The following is a 14,659-nucleotide window of genomic DNA, read 5'->3' as shown; positions in this document are numbered from 1 at the left end:
TGTTTCTCTCTCTCACTCACTCAAAGCCTTCATTTGTAGCAGCTAGCACTGAGATTGAAGGAATTCGTTCGTGTGGACTGAGTAGAGGCGTTGTCACCATTCAATGTTCGTGATCGCTCCGTAGATCTGCATCAAAGGTTTCAATCGCCACAAGAGGTAACAATTCTATCACTGATCATGCCCATTCGTAAGGATCACTAAAGGAGAAATTTTTAAATTCCACTGTATTTTGGATCGCTATTCTCCTTCACATGCCCCATATTTGCATGTTTTTCACGTTTGTTTGGTCATTAGTTATAACAGTGACTGGAAAATTTTCATGTTTACCAAGAATTCTCTCACCCCTTATGAAAAACTGATCGATACAACCAACTATAGGACATTTCCATCACTGTCCATACAAAATGGAAGCAAGCTTACACATTTATCCATCATCATATGGTTTCCTATTGTGTCCAAGTTCAAATTACAATATCAAGCATTCACCCTTGCTATAATGTTTTTGAGATGGTAAAAAAATTATACTCCAATGACATTCATCTCTTCTACAGTGTCGTTCTTAGTCTCAACTATCTAAAATTGATCAAAATTTTTATTGGTGATGCAACAACTCATGTCGAACAATGAAACAAGCTTTTCATGATAATGGCACGCGTCGGCCTGTCACCAAAGTTTGATTCCACATACAAAATTATATTTGGATCCATTATTATTTCATATGATATAGTTAATGAACAAATGTTACATCTAACCACACCTTATGATTTTGGTTAAGTTTACAATCATGTCTTCATTCTTGTTAATTCCTCTACTCTCGCCTCTCACTACCATGATCATGGTGGATGAAACAGGAGATCCGACGTCTAACACCACACTATTCATTAGAGTTATTGCAACTATTATAACTACATAGATATTGAATGTCATGCAAAGGAAAGAGAACAACAACAACTTAAGGTTGCTAATATTTCCTAACCTGTTATTATTAGAGAAATTACTATCTCAATGTTTATTGCAATGAGTTCCTTCAATTCAAGGCATCACATCAACCATCATCTTCTACCTTTGTTGCTCAATCAAAGAACTTTGTATCCCTCGTCTCTATATTCTCCTCCCTTAGACATTGGGTGCTTGAATATGGTATTTTTCCCCGATATAACTACTAAGAATCTTGTGAATTAAAAAAAAACTTAACGACATGTTCTTGCTTTTTTTATCAATAAAAACAAACAAGAAAGAAAGGGCTTTTTCATAGTAGAGGCGATGCCCTAGTACTCATCAGTCTCCATTCTTGTCGCCAACATATCTGAGATACTATCACAATTAATAATTTAAATATTTCCTACTGAATAAGGCGAAGGCTTTGTCTTGCCAATGCATATACCTTCTTAGAGATTTTTGTTTCAAAGTATTAAAGGTACAAGGGCAAGGTTTTTAATGAGGCTCCCTATCTTCTCGAATATTTGTTTTTTAGAGGTCGTGTATGAAAATCATATGCTAGACCTTCACTAAAGGATCCTTGTCTCCCTAAGGGTTAGTTATTCATTTGACCTTCATCGAAAGACCCTTGTTGCCATACATGGTAATGCTATGTTATACCTTCAATGAAGGAATCTTGCCTCCCTACGGAGTAATTATACATTGGACCTTCTTTAAAGGATCTTTGTCATCCTACGGGGTAAGTATATGTTGAACCTTCAATAAAGGATCATTGTTGCACTATGGGGTAATAATATGGTGGACCTTAATTAAAAGATCCTCGCTAAAGGAAGCTTTGATCAACACTTGAAGGACTCCCCCAAAGCCATAAATTGGTGTTGTTAAGGCACTATAGACCTCGAAATTAATGGACAAACTACAAATAAATACAAATATCATAAAAGAAATCGCCATGAAGTCTGGACGTTTTCATTAAAACCGAAAGGCATGGTTATAAAAGGTCTATAAAGGGTGGTAATAAAATCATTAAAAGGTAAACCATAATCTCTAAGGATCTATAGTCAGGGTAGTGTTTATGTGATAATTCATTATTTGTGAGATATTTAAGCCTATAATATTTGAATAAAATGGTAACATTAGGTTGTGTTAGACTTATTTATTTTTGTTAGTATGCCTTTTGCTTGAATAGTAAGAAACACACTAGGTGCTTTTTTGTTGTTTTTATGTGTGTAGGAGTAACTCTAGTGACAGGTTTTGTCGCGTCAGGAATTTATGACCAGTTTATTGGGCTAGAAGATGTTGGTAAGATTTTTGAATCTCAGTGTTAGGGAAAACCTGGTAGAGTTTTTAGGAAGGAAACTAGGATTGAGCTGGAAAGCTAAAGAGACAAGGACGAGCGCTATTGGACAAAGTCTAAAAATGCTGTTTGGAAGCTCTGCAATAGCCACCTTGCACAACAGGCATGTTGTGAGACGTGTTGTCTCCTCCATGCACGGAGTACTACTCCCAATACTTTTACTAAAGGATAAAAAAGGGAATATGTGTTATCCAAAATCTGAAAGCAACCCTATAAATGAACAAGGCTATTAAAGTACAGGCGGTTGGAATCGGAAAGAATTCCGAAGTTAAAATTAGTTAGAGAAAAATAGTTCATCATAAAGAAGGAACGTTGAACTAGATTCTGATGTGTTTTTCACCATAGCATTCCTAAAGAATACCACTTAATTAAGTGTGACATAATTTATCTCTTGCTAGTTAAATACTACAAGTAGCAAAAGTGTCACTCTTAGGTTTATCTTTTCTTAATTTTTTTTGTTTAGAAATATTAAGCTCGAGACCATGTTCTGTTGTATTTCGTTTCCTCACTATGAGCTAAAATCTTTATGTTAACAATGTGAAGTTTATTGAAAAGTTACATTTTTGTGTGATATGATTTGACTTTAGTGACATATTTTGTCATATACGTCAATGTTATAAATTTGTTTTTTTGTTTGATCATCTTAAAAATAGATAAAAGTTAATTAATGTTGAGTAATTCTTTAATATATGGACGTCATGACAAATATGGATAAAAAGTAAACAAAAATATTTTCCATTTAGTAACTTTATGAATAAAGAACTAAAACCATAGGGGAAAGCAGAACTCGACAAAGAAGTGCATAAATGATAGTGTGTGTCACACGGTGAACTGGACCTTATTGGATTTGTAATCGCAATGTCGCGGTTAGCAAGAGTCGCCACCGACTTTTCTTTTATCCCATAAGGAAAGGTGGAAAAGAACAGGAAAGACCTTAATTTTAAATTCTTAGGTTCGGGAGGTACTTTATACAAAGGGAAGGTATTAGCACCCTTTGTATCCATGGTTATCCATGGGCTCTTAATTGCTCAATCATTTATGTTTTCTAGTTTGAAAAAGGTGGTTGAGAACTGTGTGAAAAATGTTTTGAAAATGAGAATTTAACTTTGTAATGATTCTTGCATGAATGTATACAAAGTGGTTATCTCGTTTAATTTAGAAAATAGTTTAGAAAAATATAACTCGGCAATGATCCTAGTACGGATGTATGCTAAGTGGTGATTTTCTAAAAGATGTTTGAAAGGGGTGAGGTGTGAAAAGCATTTTTTTGTTATGAATGAGCAATTAAGGTTATACCTGTCCGAGGTCTTTCCGGGCGTTTCCTATCCTTATGAGGGTAAAACTGTCCTTACTATTGAGAAGTAAGTAGTTTTATCCTTGGGATGTTGAAGGGTCATCGTAGGGTCATCGATAGGTCATTGAAGGCAACAGTTGTGAGGATACCTTAGCATTCGAAGGGACTATCATCATTTAACCGTAGGCTACACCGAAGGGTCATCGAGGGACAAAATCGTGTTTTCGAAGGCAACGTCCGAGGGACTATGATGATTTTACCGAAGGGTCTTTGCTAAGGATATCCCCATATTCGCGGGACATGACCGTAATATTGTAATCGTGGGGTAATAAAGAGAGGTCCGATATCATTCATTTAAAGTCCATGTTTTAAGTTCATTAGGGAATTATGGTGATACCGCATTAAATCGATACATTAAAATCAACACATTAAGGATTACATTAAAATTAATTAGGCAATCAATATGAATCTTCACATTAAAGTGAAATAATGTAGAGTCCCTCTCCATGAAGGCTTCCCATGCATAAAGCAGAGTACCTAGCCGGTTAGTTCTTCGGAAGTATGCTAGCCTTTACACCATGAACACACGGATTAAAGCATCGAGGTAAAATACAATTGGAAATTTGCACCATAAAATGAATATCACAGCCAAGAATTTAAACCAGATAATGCAGAATCATCATTAAGTAAACATGAAATGGGCAGCGAAAAGGCAAAGCAGCCCCTGGCCCGGTCGCCTCTGCTTCGCCTAGCGAAGGCTCAGCGAAGGCTCGCCGCGGGCTCGCCTAGCGATGAGCTAGCGAGTGGCTACGGGTTTGAAATTATGACCTCAATCTGCAGCAAGGCTTATGGCCTCTAACACATAATTATATGGTTCAGTTTCACAATATTCAAGCACATGTAAATTCTCATGCAAAACTTCAAAATGTTTATGAATTCAATTATAATATCCTTCACAAATTAAGAACATGAAGTGGTACCATAGGCCAAATGAGAGTACAAAACGATATCACATGCAAATTAAGACACTAAAGCGGTACCACATGCAAAATAAGAACATAAAGTGATAATCATATGCCGATTAAGAATCCTAAAGCAATATCATATGCCAATTAAGAACTAAAGCGATAATAGTGATACAAACCTGTTTGCGAATCGAGTTGCAACCTTGAATTGGCGAGGCGGATTGAGTTGGGCGGCGGTAGCTTCGGAACGGGTAAGCGGCCTTCAGGGTTTCCGCCTTCTGAATTCCTTGGATCAGCAGGGTTTCGGTGCTAGGGTTTCCTCTGGATCTCTGTGTGAGTGTCTCCGTGTGAGCGAGTCCGTCTCTGTGTCTTCTTTTTCGTGGCAGAGGAGCAGGCATTTATAGTAGTGGTAATGGTGACCTAATGGGCTTAAAATGAAGTCCAAAAATTCAAATTCTCGCAAGCTTCGCTAGGCGAAGGGATTGCTCGCCTAGCGAGCAAACTAGGTCTGGGCCTTTTCCTGGATCCAACGCTTCGCTGGGCGAGTGGCATGCTGAGATATTCGCTAGGCGAAGGAGCTGCTCGCCTAGCGAGCCAGCTATTTTGGGCCGCCTGTGGATTGGGCCTGTTGTGAGTGGGCTTTTGTCCATTTGGCATCAGTGCCTTGCAGAACAAGTCAGAGGGTCTTGGAAAATGCTTTGTAACACCAACGGGCAAATTTTGGGGTATGACAGCTGCCCCTATTCAATATTCTCGAACCGAGAGAGTAGAATGGCATGTGCCGTTCATGGTCTGGAGGTGAAAGATTATTGAACACTAGAATGCCCCGAAAATTTGCGCTTATCCATCAGTCTTGACGGAGATGGGCTTAAAGATGCCATCCAAGAAATTTGCTGAGGAGATTTCCAGATTGTGTCGTACGTTAGACGATATCTAGAGACATGGGTGTCACACCGGGTCATACATCAGACCGTATAGTGAGTCGTCCATTATGCCGTCGACTTCGCTGGGGAGTCAGAGTATGCTATATACTGCTGGGGATATGGGATCAGCATGGATCGTACGTTAGACCGTGTCTGAATACCAGAGTGAGCTGTTCGTTAGGCGGATGACTTTGCTGGGGATGAAAGATCAGAATGGATCGTACGCTAGATCGCATCTGGGTTGCAGAATGGGCCGTCCGTTAGGCTGAATCTGCTGAGTAAGGGAGTAGCCGTATACTAGACTACCATTCAGGAATGTACCTGTCCGAAGGTAGCACCTGAGTAGGGGAGTAGCGGTATACTAGGCTATCATTCAGGAATGTACCTGTCCGAAGGTAGCACCTGAGCAAGGGGGTAGCCATATACTAAACTACCATTCAGGAATGTACCTGTCCGAAGGTAGCACCTGAGAAAGGGAGTAGCCGTATACTAAACTACCATTCAGGAATGTACCTGTCCGAAGGTAGCACCTGAGAAAGGGAGTAGCCGTATACTAGACTACCATTCAGGAATGTACCTGTCCGAAGGTAGCACCTGAGAAAGGGAGTAGCCGTATACTAGACTACCATTCAGGAATGTACCTGTCCGAAGGTAGCACCTGAGAAAGGGAGTAGTCGTATAATAGACTACCATTCAGGAATGTACCTGTCCGAAGGTAGCACCTGAGAAATGGAGTAGCCGTATACTAGACTACCATTCAGGAATGTACCTGTCCGAAGGTAGCACCTGAGAAAGGGAGTAGCCGTATACTAGACTACCATTCAGGAATGTACCTGTCCGAAGGTAGCACCTGAGAAAGGAGTATCCAAAGGGGTCGTACGTTAGACCATATTGGAGTTGTTGAGAGTCAGAATGGATCGTACGTTAGACCGTATCTGAGTTGAAAGAGTCATATGTTGGGCTGAATCAGAATGAACCGTACGCTAGGCTATATCTGATAGTATTTGTTGCATTGGCGATAAATGTCTGGGATGGGCTTATAGATGCCATCGTTGGGAGGATGTCAGTATGAATGTTGACACGGAGTATATCTTGTAGTTGAATCCTGAATGTAATTGATACGGATGTCCGTCTGAATGAACCTTTGTGTTGATTGTATCAAGAGGATAATTAACCTGAAAAATAACGTTAGCCTCATGCAATGTCATGATGCATGAGATGTTTTATGCCTGCGAACCTGGTATGCATGTGTATGCATGTATATGAAATGATGTAATGAATGCATTAGGCGTCTGAAACATTCTTCCAGGGGACCCTACTGGGGGGATAGATCTCGGTCTACTGGTTGGAGGCATTGGTATTGATGGCCCTTCCTTAGCTGGGGGATACTTGATTTCTGTCTGACGATGAAAACACTCAACAGAGCCTGGCTGGGGATGGACGAGATGACCTGTCTGTCTGGCGTTGCCGACCTCTTCTGGGGAATAACTGGCGTTGCCGGGGAATCGGATTAGCAACTGACTCCTTGGGGAAGCGTGGTTAGACGTTCTCCTCGATCCTGAAGTCGTGTAGTAATTGCTATTGCTATTTTAGGCATGCATTTTTGTAAACATCGGTCATATTCAAGTGCATAAGTCACTTCAAATTAAATCAATGGACGTTTACGCAAACAAAACAGAAAAGGTAAAACTAAAAGCATCTTTTTGGAAATGAAATTGTATTGATTTTGAAAGAGGGCCTATAAACAGGCAATTCGTGTACAAGGAGACAGAAATCCTAGTAAGAGGAAATTGTCAAGACAACGAAAAGAAAGCTATGCAGAATAAGTCCTATTGATTTTGATTCCACTACTGTCATTATGTCTTCAAGCATCTCATCTCCTGCTGTCGGATAGAAGTGATTGGCTTGTTCAGTCCCTGGAACTTGGTTGAAGGGGCAGAGAACGGGACATAGTCATACGCTTTAATCCCTAATTTTTGCCTGGACCGCCTTTTCAGGTTTTCAGTCCACCGGGATACCCTTTTTTGCCCAAGCCGCCTTTTCAGGTTTTCGACTTGCCGGGTGTACATTTGTATATGTTTATCCCTAATTTTTGCCCGAACCCTTTTGGTTCGCCGGGATGCCCTTACTTTTGCCTAGGTACGTCGACCTAGCGGGTCTCTTTTATGCGTAGTATTTTTTAACTATGTCCGCGTTCACAGGATGCGGGAAGTCTTCGCCATCCATTGTAGCAAGTATCATGGTTCCACCAGAGAATACCTTCTTAACCACAAATGGCCCTTCGTATGTGGGAGTCCACTTGCCTCTGGGGTCACCTTGTGGTAGAATGATACGCTTGATCACCAAGTCGTCTACCTGATATACCTGTCTCTTGACTCTTTTGTTAAATGCCTGGGTCATGCGCTTCTGATATATCTGCCCGTGACAACCAACCGCAAGTCTCTTCTCATCAATCAAGTTTATTTGGTCGAGTCGAGTCTGAATCCATTCATCTTCGTCTAAGCCCGCCTCTTTCATGATTCTTAGAGAAGGAATCTGGACTTCTACTGGTAAAACAGCTTCCGCTCCGTAGACTAAAGAGAAAGGAGTTGCCCCTGTCGAAGTGCGTACTGAAGTGCGATAACCATGGAGAGCAAATGGTAACATCTCATGCCAGTCTTTGTACGTTACTGTCATCTTTTGTATGATCTTCTTGATGTTCTTATTAGCAGCCTCTACGGCGCCATTCATCTTTGGCCGGTACGGGGAAGAGTTATGGTGTTTAATTTTGAACTGCGTGCAGAGTTCAGTAATCATCTTGTTGTTCAAATTAGTACCATTGTCAGTGATAATTCTTTCAGGGATGCCGTATCGACAAATAAGGCTATTCTTGATGAACCGTGCCACCACATTCTTGGTGACAGAAGCGAATGAGGCTGCCTCTACCCACTTGGTGAAGTAATCAATAGCGACGAGAATGAAGCGATGTCCATTAGAAGCCGTGGGTTTAATCTCTCCAATCATATCGATGCCCCACATTGCAAAGGGCCAAGGTGCCGTCAACACATTCAATGGAGCAGGAGGCACATGTACTTTGTCCGCATAGATCTGACACTTGTGGCAGGTTCTGGAGTGATGGTGGCAATCAGCTTCCATGGTAGACCAATAATACCCTGATCTCAGAATCTTCTTGGCCATTGTATGTCCATTAGAATGAGTCCCAAAAATGTCGTCGTGCATGTCTCCCATAATCTTCTCTGCTTCCTTTTTATCCACACAGCGAAGCAGAGTCGAGTCATGATTACGTTTGTATAACACTCCATTACTCAGAAAGAATTTAGCGGAGAACTTCCTCAAGAATTTTCTGTCCTTGATGGATGCCCCTTCAGGGTATTCCTGGGCTTCTAAATATCTTCTTATGTCGTGGAACCAAGGTTTCTCCTGTACCTTCTCAGTGTTAAGTCCATAACAGTATGCTGGTTCATCTAATCGTCCAATGGTAATCATGGGAGCTTCGCTGCCCCATCTGACTCTGAACATAGATGACATGGTAGCTAATGCGTCTGCCAACTGGTTCTCCTCTCGTGGAATATGCTCAAAGGTTATCTCTTCAAAGTATGGGATTAATGTCATCACCCGCTCTCGATAAGGGATGAGATTTGGATGTTTAGTATCCCATTCCCCTTTGATCTGACTGATTACCAAGGCCGAATCTCCGTACACACTCAAAAACTTGATTCGCCAATCTATAGCAGCTTTGAGTCCAACAATACATGCTTCATACTCAGCCATATTATTGGTACAATGAAAACATAGTCTAGCAGTGAGAGGCGTATGGTAACCTCCAGGAGAAATGAGTACAACCCCAACACCATGGCCCAATGCATTAGAAGATCCATCAAAGACCATAGTCCATCGGGATCCCCATTCGGGTCCTTCATCTGGTCTAGGTTTTTCATTATCAGTAACAAACATGACATCCTCGTCTGGGAACTCAAAATTCATAGATTGGTAATCATCCACCGCTTGATGAGCCAAATGATCAGCCAGCACGCTTCCTTTAATTGCTTTCTGGGTAGTATATTGGATGTCGTACTCTGTCAAGATCATCTGCCACCTTGCTATTCTTCCGGAGAGGGCAGGCTTCTCAAACATGTATTTGATGGGATCCATCCTAGAAATCAACAAAGTGGTATGATTCAACATATACTGTCTTAGTCGGCGAGCAGCCCAGGCCAAAGCACAGCAAGTTCTCTCGAGCAGTGAGTATCTTGTTTCACAGTCGGTAAACTTTTTGCTCAGGTAGTATATGGCATGCTCTTTTCGACCAGACTCGTCATGTTGCCCCAATACGCACCCCATTGAATTTTCTAACACGGTCAAATACATGATTAGAGGTCTTTCTTCCACTGGGGGTATCAGAATCGGAGGTTCCTGGAGGTAGTTCTTGATTTTGTCAAAAGCTTCTTGGCATTCGTCATTCCACATCATCTCTTGATTTTTCCTCAGTAATTTGAAGATGGGTTTGCAGGTAGCGGTCAAGTGGGAGATAAATCGAGCAATGTAGTTCAAGCGTCCCAAGAAACCTCTGACCTCTTTCTCCGTACGGGGAACTGGCATTTCCTGAATAGCTCTCACTTTAGCCGGGTCAACCTCAATTCCTTTACCACTGACAATAAAGCCCAAGAGTTTACCGGATCTCACTCCAAAAGTGCACTTGTTTGGATTCAATCTCAACTTGTACTTCTTCAACCTCTCGAACAGTTTGTATAAATGATCGAGATGTTCTTCTTCAGTATGAGATCTAGCTATCATGTCATCCACATATACTTCTATCTCATGATGAATCATATCATGGAACAAAACCACCATAGCACGCTGGTATGTTGCCCCGGCGTTCTTTAGACCGAATGGCATTACTTTGTAACAGAAAGTGCCCCATTGCGTCACAAACGTAGTTTTCTCCATGTCCTCAGGTGCCATCTTAATCTGGTTATAACCCGAGAATCCATCCATGAATGAGAATACTTTGTGCTGAGCGGTGTTATCTACCAGAACATCAATGTGCGGGAGTGGGAAGTCGTCTTTGGGACTTGCTTTATTCAGGTCTCGGTAATCTACGCACATTCGCACCTTACCATCCTTCTTTGGCACAGGCACCACATTAGCAACCCATTGAGGATAAGAAGTAACAGCTAGGAAACCGGCATTGAATTGCTTCATAACCTCGGCTTTGATTTTCTCAGACATTTCAGGACGCATGCGGCGAACCTTTTGCTTGACAGGACGGTAGTCTTCCTTCGTAGGCAGCCGATGCACCACTATATCAGTATCCAACCCGGGCATGTCTTCATAAGACCAAGCGAAAACCTCTACATAGTCATGTAACATCTGGATCAATCTTACTTTCACACTGTTTTCCAAATCTGCTCCTATTTTGACTTCTTTTCTGTCTACCTCAGTACCCAGATTTACGACTTCGAGTGACTCCTCATGCGGCTGTATAGTCCTTTCCTCTTGCAGTAATAGTCTGGCAAGCTCTCCAGGGACTTCACAATCTTCCTCACTTCCATCTTCGGCTTGGTAGATGGGATTTTCAAAGTCATAATGAACAGTAGCGGAATTATTATCAATAGGATCCAGAGTGAGTACGGATCTGCAATTTGTTACGTGAGTGTGTGTAAGAAAGCATAGCTTGTTTGAAAGACGACAGGAAAAATAAAGAGCGCAATATTTGAATGCGAAAACGTCCATAGATTTATTGAATATGAAAATATGCTTATGAAATGACAAAACCCTTAACAAATTAGCTATTGTGCCCCGGGTATATACACAATGCTTTAAGAAGTTCAATTAAAATTTGCAATACTAAATGGACAATAACAATTACTCCTGACTAAAGGAGATCGGGATAGTGTCTTCAGCCTTCCAATTATTGAGTCTGTCGCCAATTGTTGGGTAGATCCAACTATCCAGGTCGCAATCACTGTCAGCATCTTCTACAGCATTGATTTGATCTTTGACCATCTTTTCAGAGTTGAATCCCAGACCAGCTTTGTCAGACTTGTACGGTACGTTGATCAGCTGACCCCAGCCAGTACAGCCACCATCTTCGACCACAGCTTGAGCATCTTTCAGAGAAATCATAGCGGGAGGAGCCCGAGTAACCTTGGGCACACAGGGCGTTGGCTTAAGGACAGGATCGGGCGGAGAAACCACTTCAAATGACTGAGTTGGAGTCTCGAAGAATTCACCATCCATCTCAACGTATCTGAAGGTATGCACACTACTGACAATGTATTCTTCTTCCCCACACACAGTGACGATCTTACCCTCTATCGGATATCTCAGCTTTTGATGGAGAGATGAAGCTACAGCACCTGCCTCATGAATCCAAGGGCGACCCAGCAAGCAGGAGTAGGCAGGACGAATGTTCATTACATAAAAGGTAGTGTTGAAAACTTGAGGTCCTATCTTGATAGGGAGAACAACTTCACCGTGGACAACACTCTTTGCACCATCGTAAGCACGCACCACAATGTCACTAGGCTTCAATTCAATGCTTTTGCAGTCAAGTTTATCGAGCACGGCTTTCGGTAACACATTCAAAGAAGAGCCATTATCGATCAACACATGAGACAGGGTGATCCCTTTACACTCAATGGAGATATGTAGGGCCCTATTATGGTTCTTTCCTGCTGGTGTCAGGTCAGCATTGGAGAAACCTAGGCCACCGTCGACAGTCAGATTAGCAACATAGTTTTCGAACTGATCGACGGAGGTCTCCTGAGGTACATGGGCAGTCTTCAGGAATTTTATCAAGGCCTTGGCATGAGATTCAGAAGACAACAACAAGGACAACATCGAAATTTTGGAAGGAGTGTGCCCCAACTGCTCTACCACATCAAAATCACTCTTGCGGATGATTTTCAACACTTCTTCCATTTCTCGTTTGGCAACGTCTTCAGTAGTATCTTCGACCGGTGTCTCTGACTGAGAAGGATTGACTGGTTCCTTTCCTCGAGTCTCAGGAGCTGGGGGTGAGATCTCTGGAGAGAAGATTCTTCCGCTCCGAGTGACTTTACTGGTCCCAACGATGTCATTAGGATTAGCAGAACCACCAACTTGCTTTACGCCATGGATGTAAACCTCACCTCCATAATTCCACGGAATGGCCTTGCTTGAGGAGTACGGTATTGGGCCAGGTGCAGAAATGATCAGGGGAGCTACTCTAGGCTCAGCAATAATCCTCACAGGTACTCTGGGAGCGGTAATCTTTACTGGAACTTTGGACCTGGCGATCACAGATATTTCTTCAATAAGGTTTTCCGCTTTAGAAACCCTTTCAAAGAGAATTGTACGGTCGTCCATCATCCGTTGAATACCATTTTTCAATTTCAAACAGTCCTCGGGCCAAAGTATGCAGAGATTGCAATCTTCAGTACAACCTGGAAATAAACCAGCTTGCAATAAATTCCTCTTTATGATCGGGAGAGGAGATGTTAAGTCCGCTACAGTAGTGATGAGAGAATCGTCATTGAGAGCATTAACAGCCTTGTCATGATTAGGCATAGGTGCATTGATGACATTAGGAGTCTCCGGAGGCTCGAACTCAATTTCCCCAGCATCGATCATGTCCTGAATCTTATTCTTCAACAGCCAACAATCATTTGTATCATGCCCGAGGCTATCGGAGTGATATGCACATCTGGCATTGGGATTATAACGAGGCGAAGCAGTGTTGGCATTTGCAGGAGGACCTCTGAGAGTGATTAGGTTTACCTTTAGCATACTTTGCAGTGCTTGTGCTAAAGTCATATTGAGTTTGGTAAACTGCCTTCTTGGTCTGTCTTGTCTTTGCTGGAAGTTTTGAGCTGGCGGGGCTGCGATCGTCACTGCTCCAATGGCATGGTCACCAATTTTCTTATTATGATTCTTTTGACCATACACAGCATTCGATTCATTCTTCCCATGGTAGGACTTCTTACTGCTTGTAGCAGTAGCTGCCTGTAATTTTCCACTTCGAATGCCGCTCTCCACCCGTTCACCTGTCAGTATAAGTTCAGTGAAACCTGATGAAGAACTCCCCAATAGGTGGCTGTAGAATGGGCCAGTCAGGGTGCCCATGAACAGGTCTACTAATTCTCGGTCAGTCATAGGGGGTTTGACTCTGCCGGCCAAATCTCTCCATTTCTGAGCATACTCTTTGAAGCTTTCTTTAGATCCCATAGTCATATTCTGCAACTGTAGCCGAGTAGGCGCTAATTCAGAATTGTACTGGTACTGCTTATAGAAAGCTGTTGCTAAATCAGTCCAGGTGCGGATGTCAGAGCTCTCGAGCTGATAATACCATTCCAACTGGGTGCCAGATAGACTCTCTTGGAAGAAATGGATCCACAGTTTCTTATCAGTGGTATGCGGCTGGATCTTTCTCACATAAGCCCTTAGATGCATCTGAGGACAAGACGCACCATCGTACTTATTGAAAGTGGGGATTTTGAATTTGCGAGGAATGGTCACATCGGAGACCAGACCCAAACTTTCGAAATCCAGACCAGGTGTCTGCTGACCCTCCATGGCTAGCATGCGTTCTTCCAGCAGTTTGTACTTATCATCCCTTGGAGAGTACTGTTCATTTTCATACTCTTCATCAACATCCTCAGGGTTAGAGAAATCGACATTCTCCTCCTCTGAATCATTTTCCTCTCCCTCTTCTGGGCCATTCGGGATTCCAAATTTGATTCCCGTAGCCTGTCCTTTACGCCTTCTGCCCGGGTTAATGAAGCTCACAGCTTTCTTGTCCTTCTTCTTTTCAGTCAAAAAGGCCTTCAATTCCTCCTGCCCCTTGGATAAGCTTAACATCATCTCCTTGAACTGAGCATTCTGAGTCTGGAGATCTTTGACAGTTTGTTCGAGATCCATTTTTCTGTTCAAGAGACAGACCGTGAGAATATGGTCTTTTAGAACACCTGTTATGCAATGTTATGTTATGCGATGCAATGTATGAAATGTTTTCAAGGACTTTTGGAATTTAACTTTGCATAAATCACCAACAAGAGAGAAATGTTTATTGCTACTTTTTTTTTTTATCAACGTTCATTACAAAAGGAATAATAGTAAAAATACAAGGAAAGCTCAAGTCTCCCAGGGGCGACTTCTTTTCGGGCGAAGATATGCATTGAGTCTTCGTTCCTCATTAAGC

Source organism: Lathyrus oleraceus, chromosome 7, assembly GCF_024323335.1.
Source record: "Lathyrus oleraceus cultivar Zhongwan6 chromosome 7, CAAS_Psat_ZW6_1.0, whole genome shotgun sequence".
Classification (NCBI taxonomy): domain Eukaryota; kingdom Viridiplantae; phylum Streptophyta; class Magnoliopsida; order Fabales; family Fabaceae; genus Lathyrus; species Lathyrus oleraceus.
The sequence above is the reverse complement of the archived record's forward strand: the minus strand, read 5'-3'. Positions refer to the sequence as shown.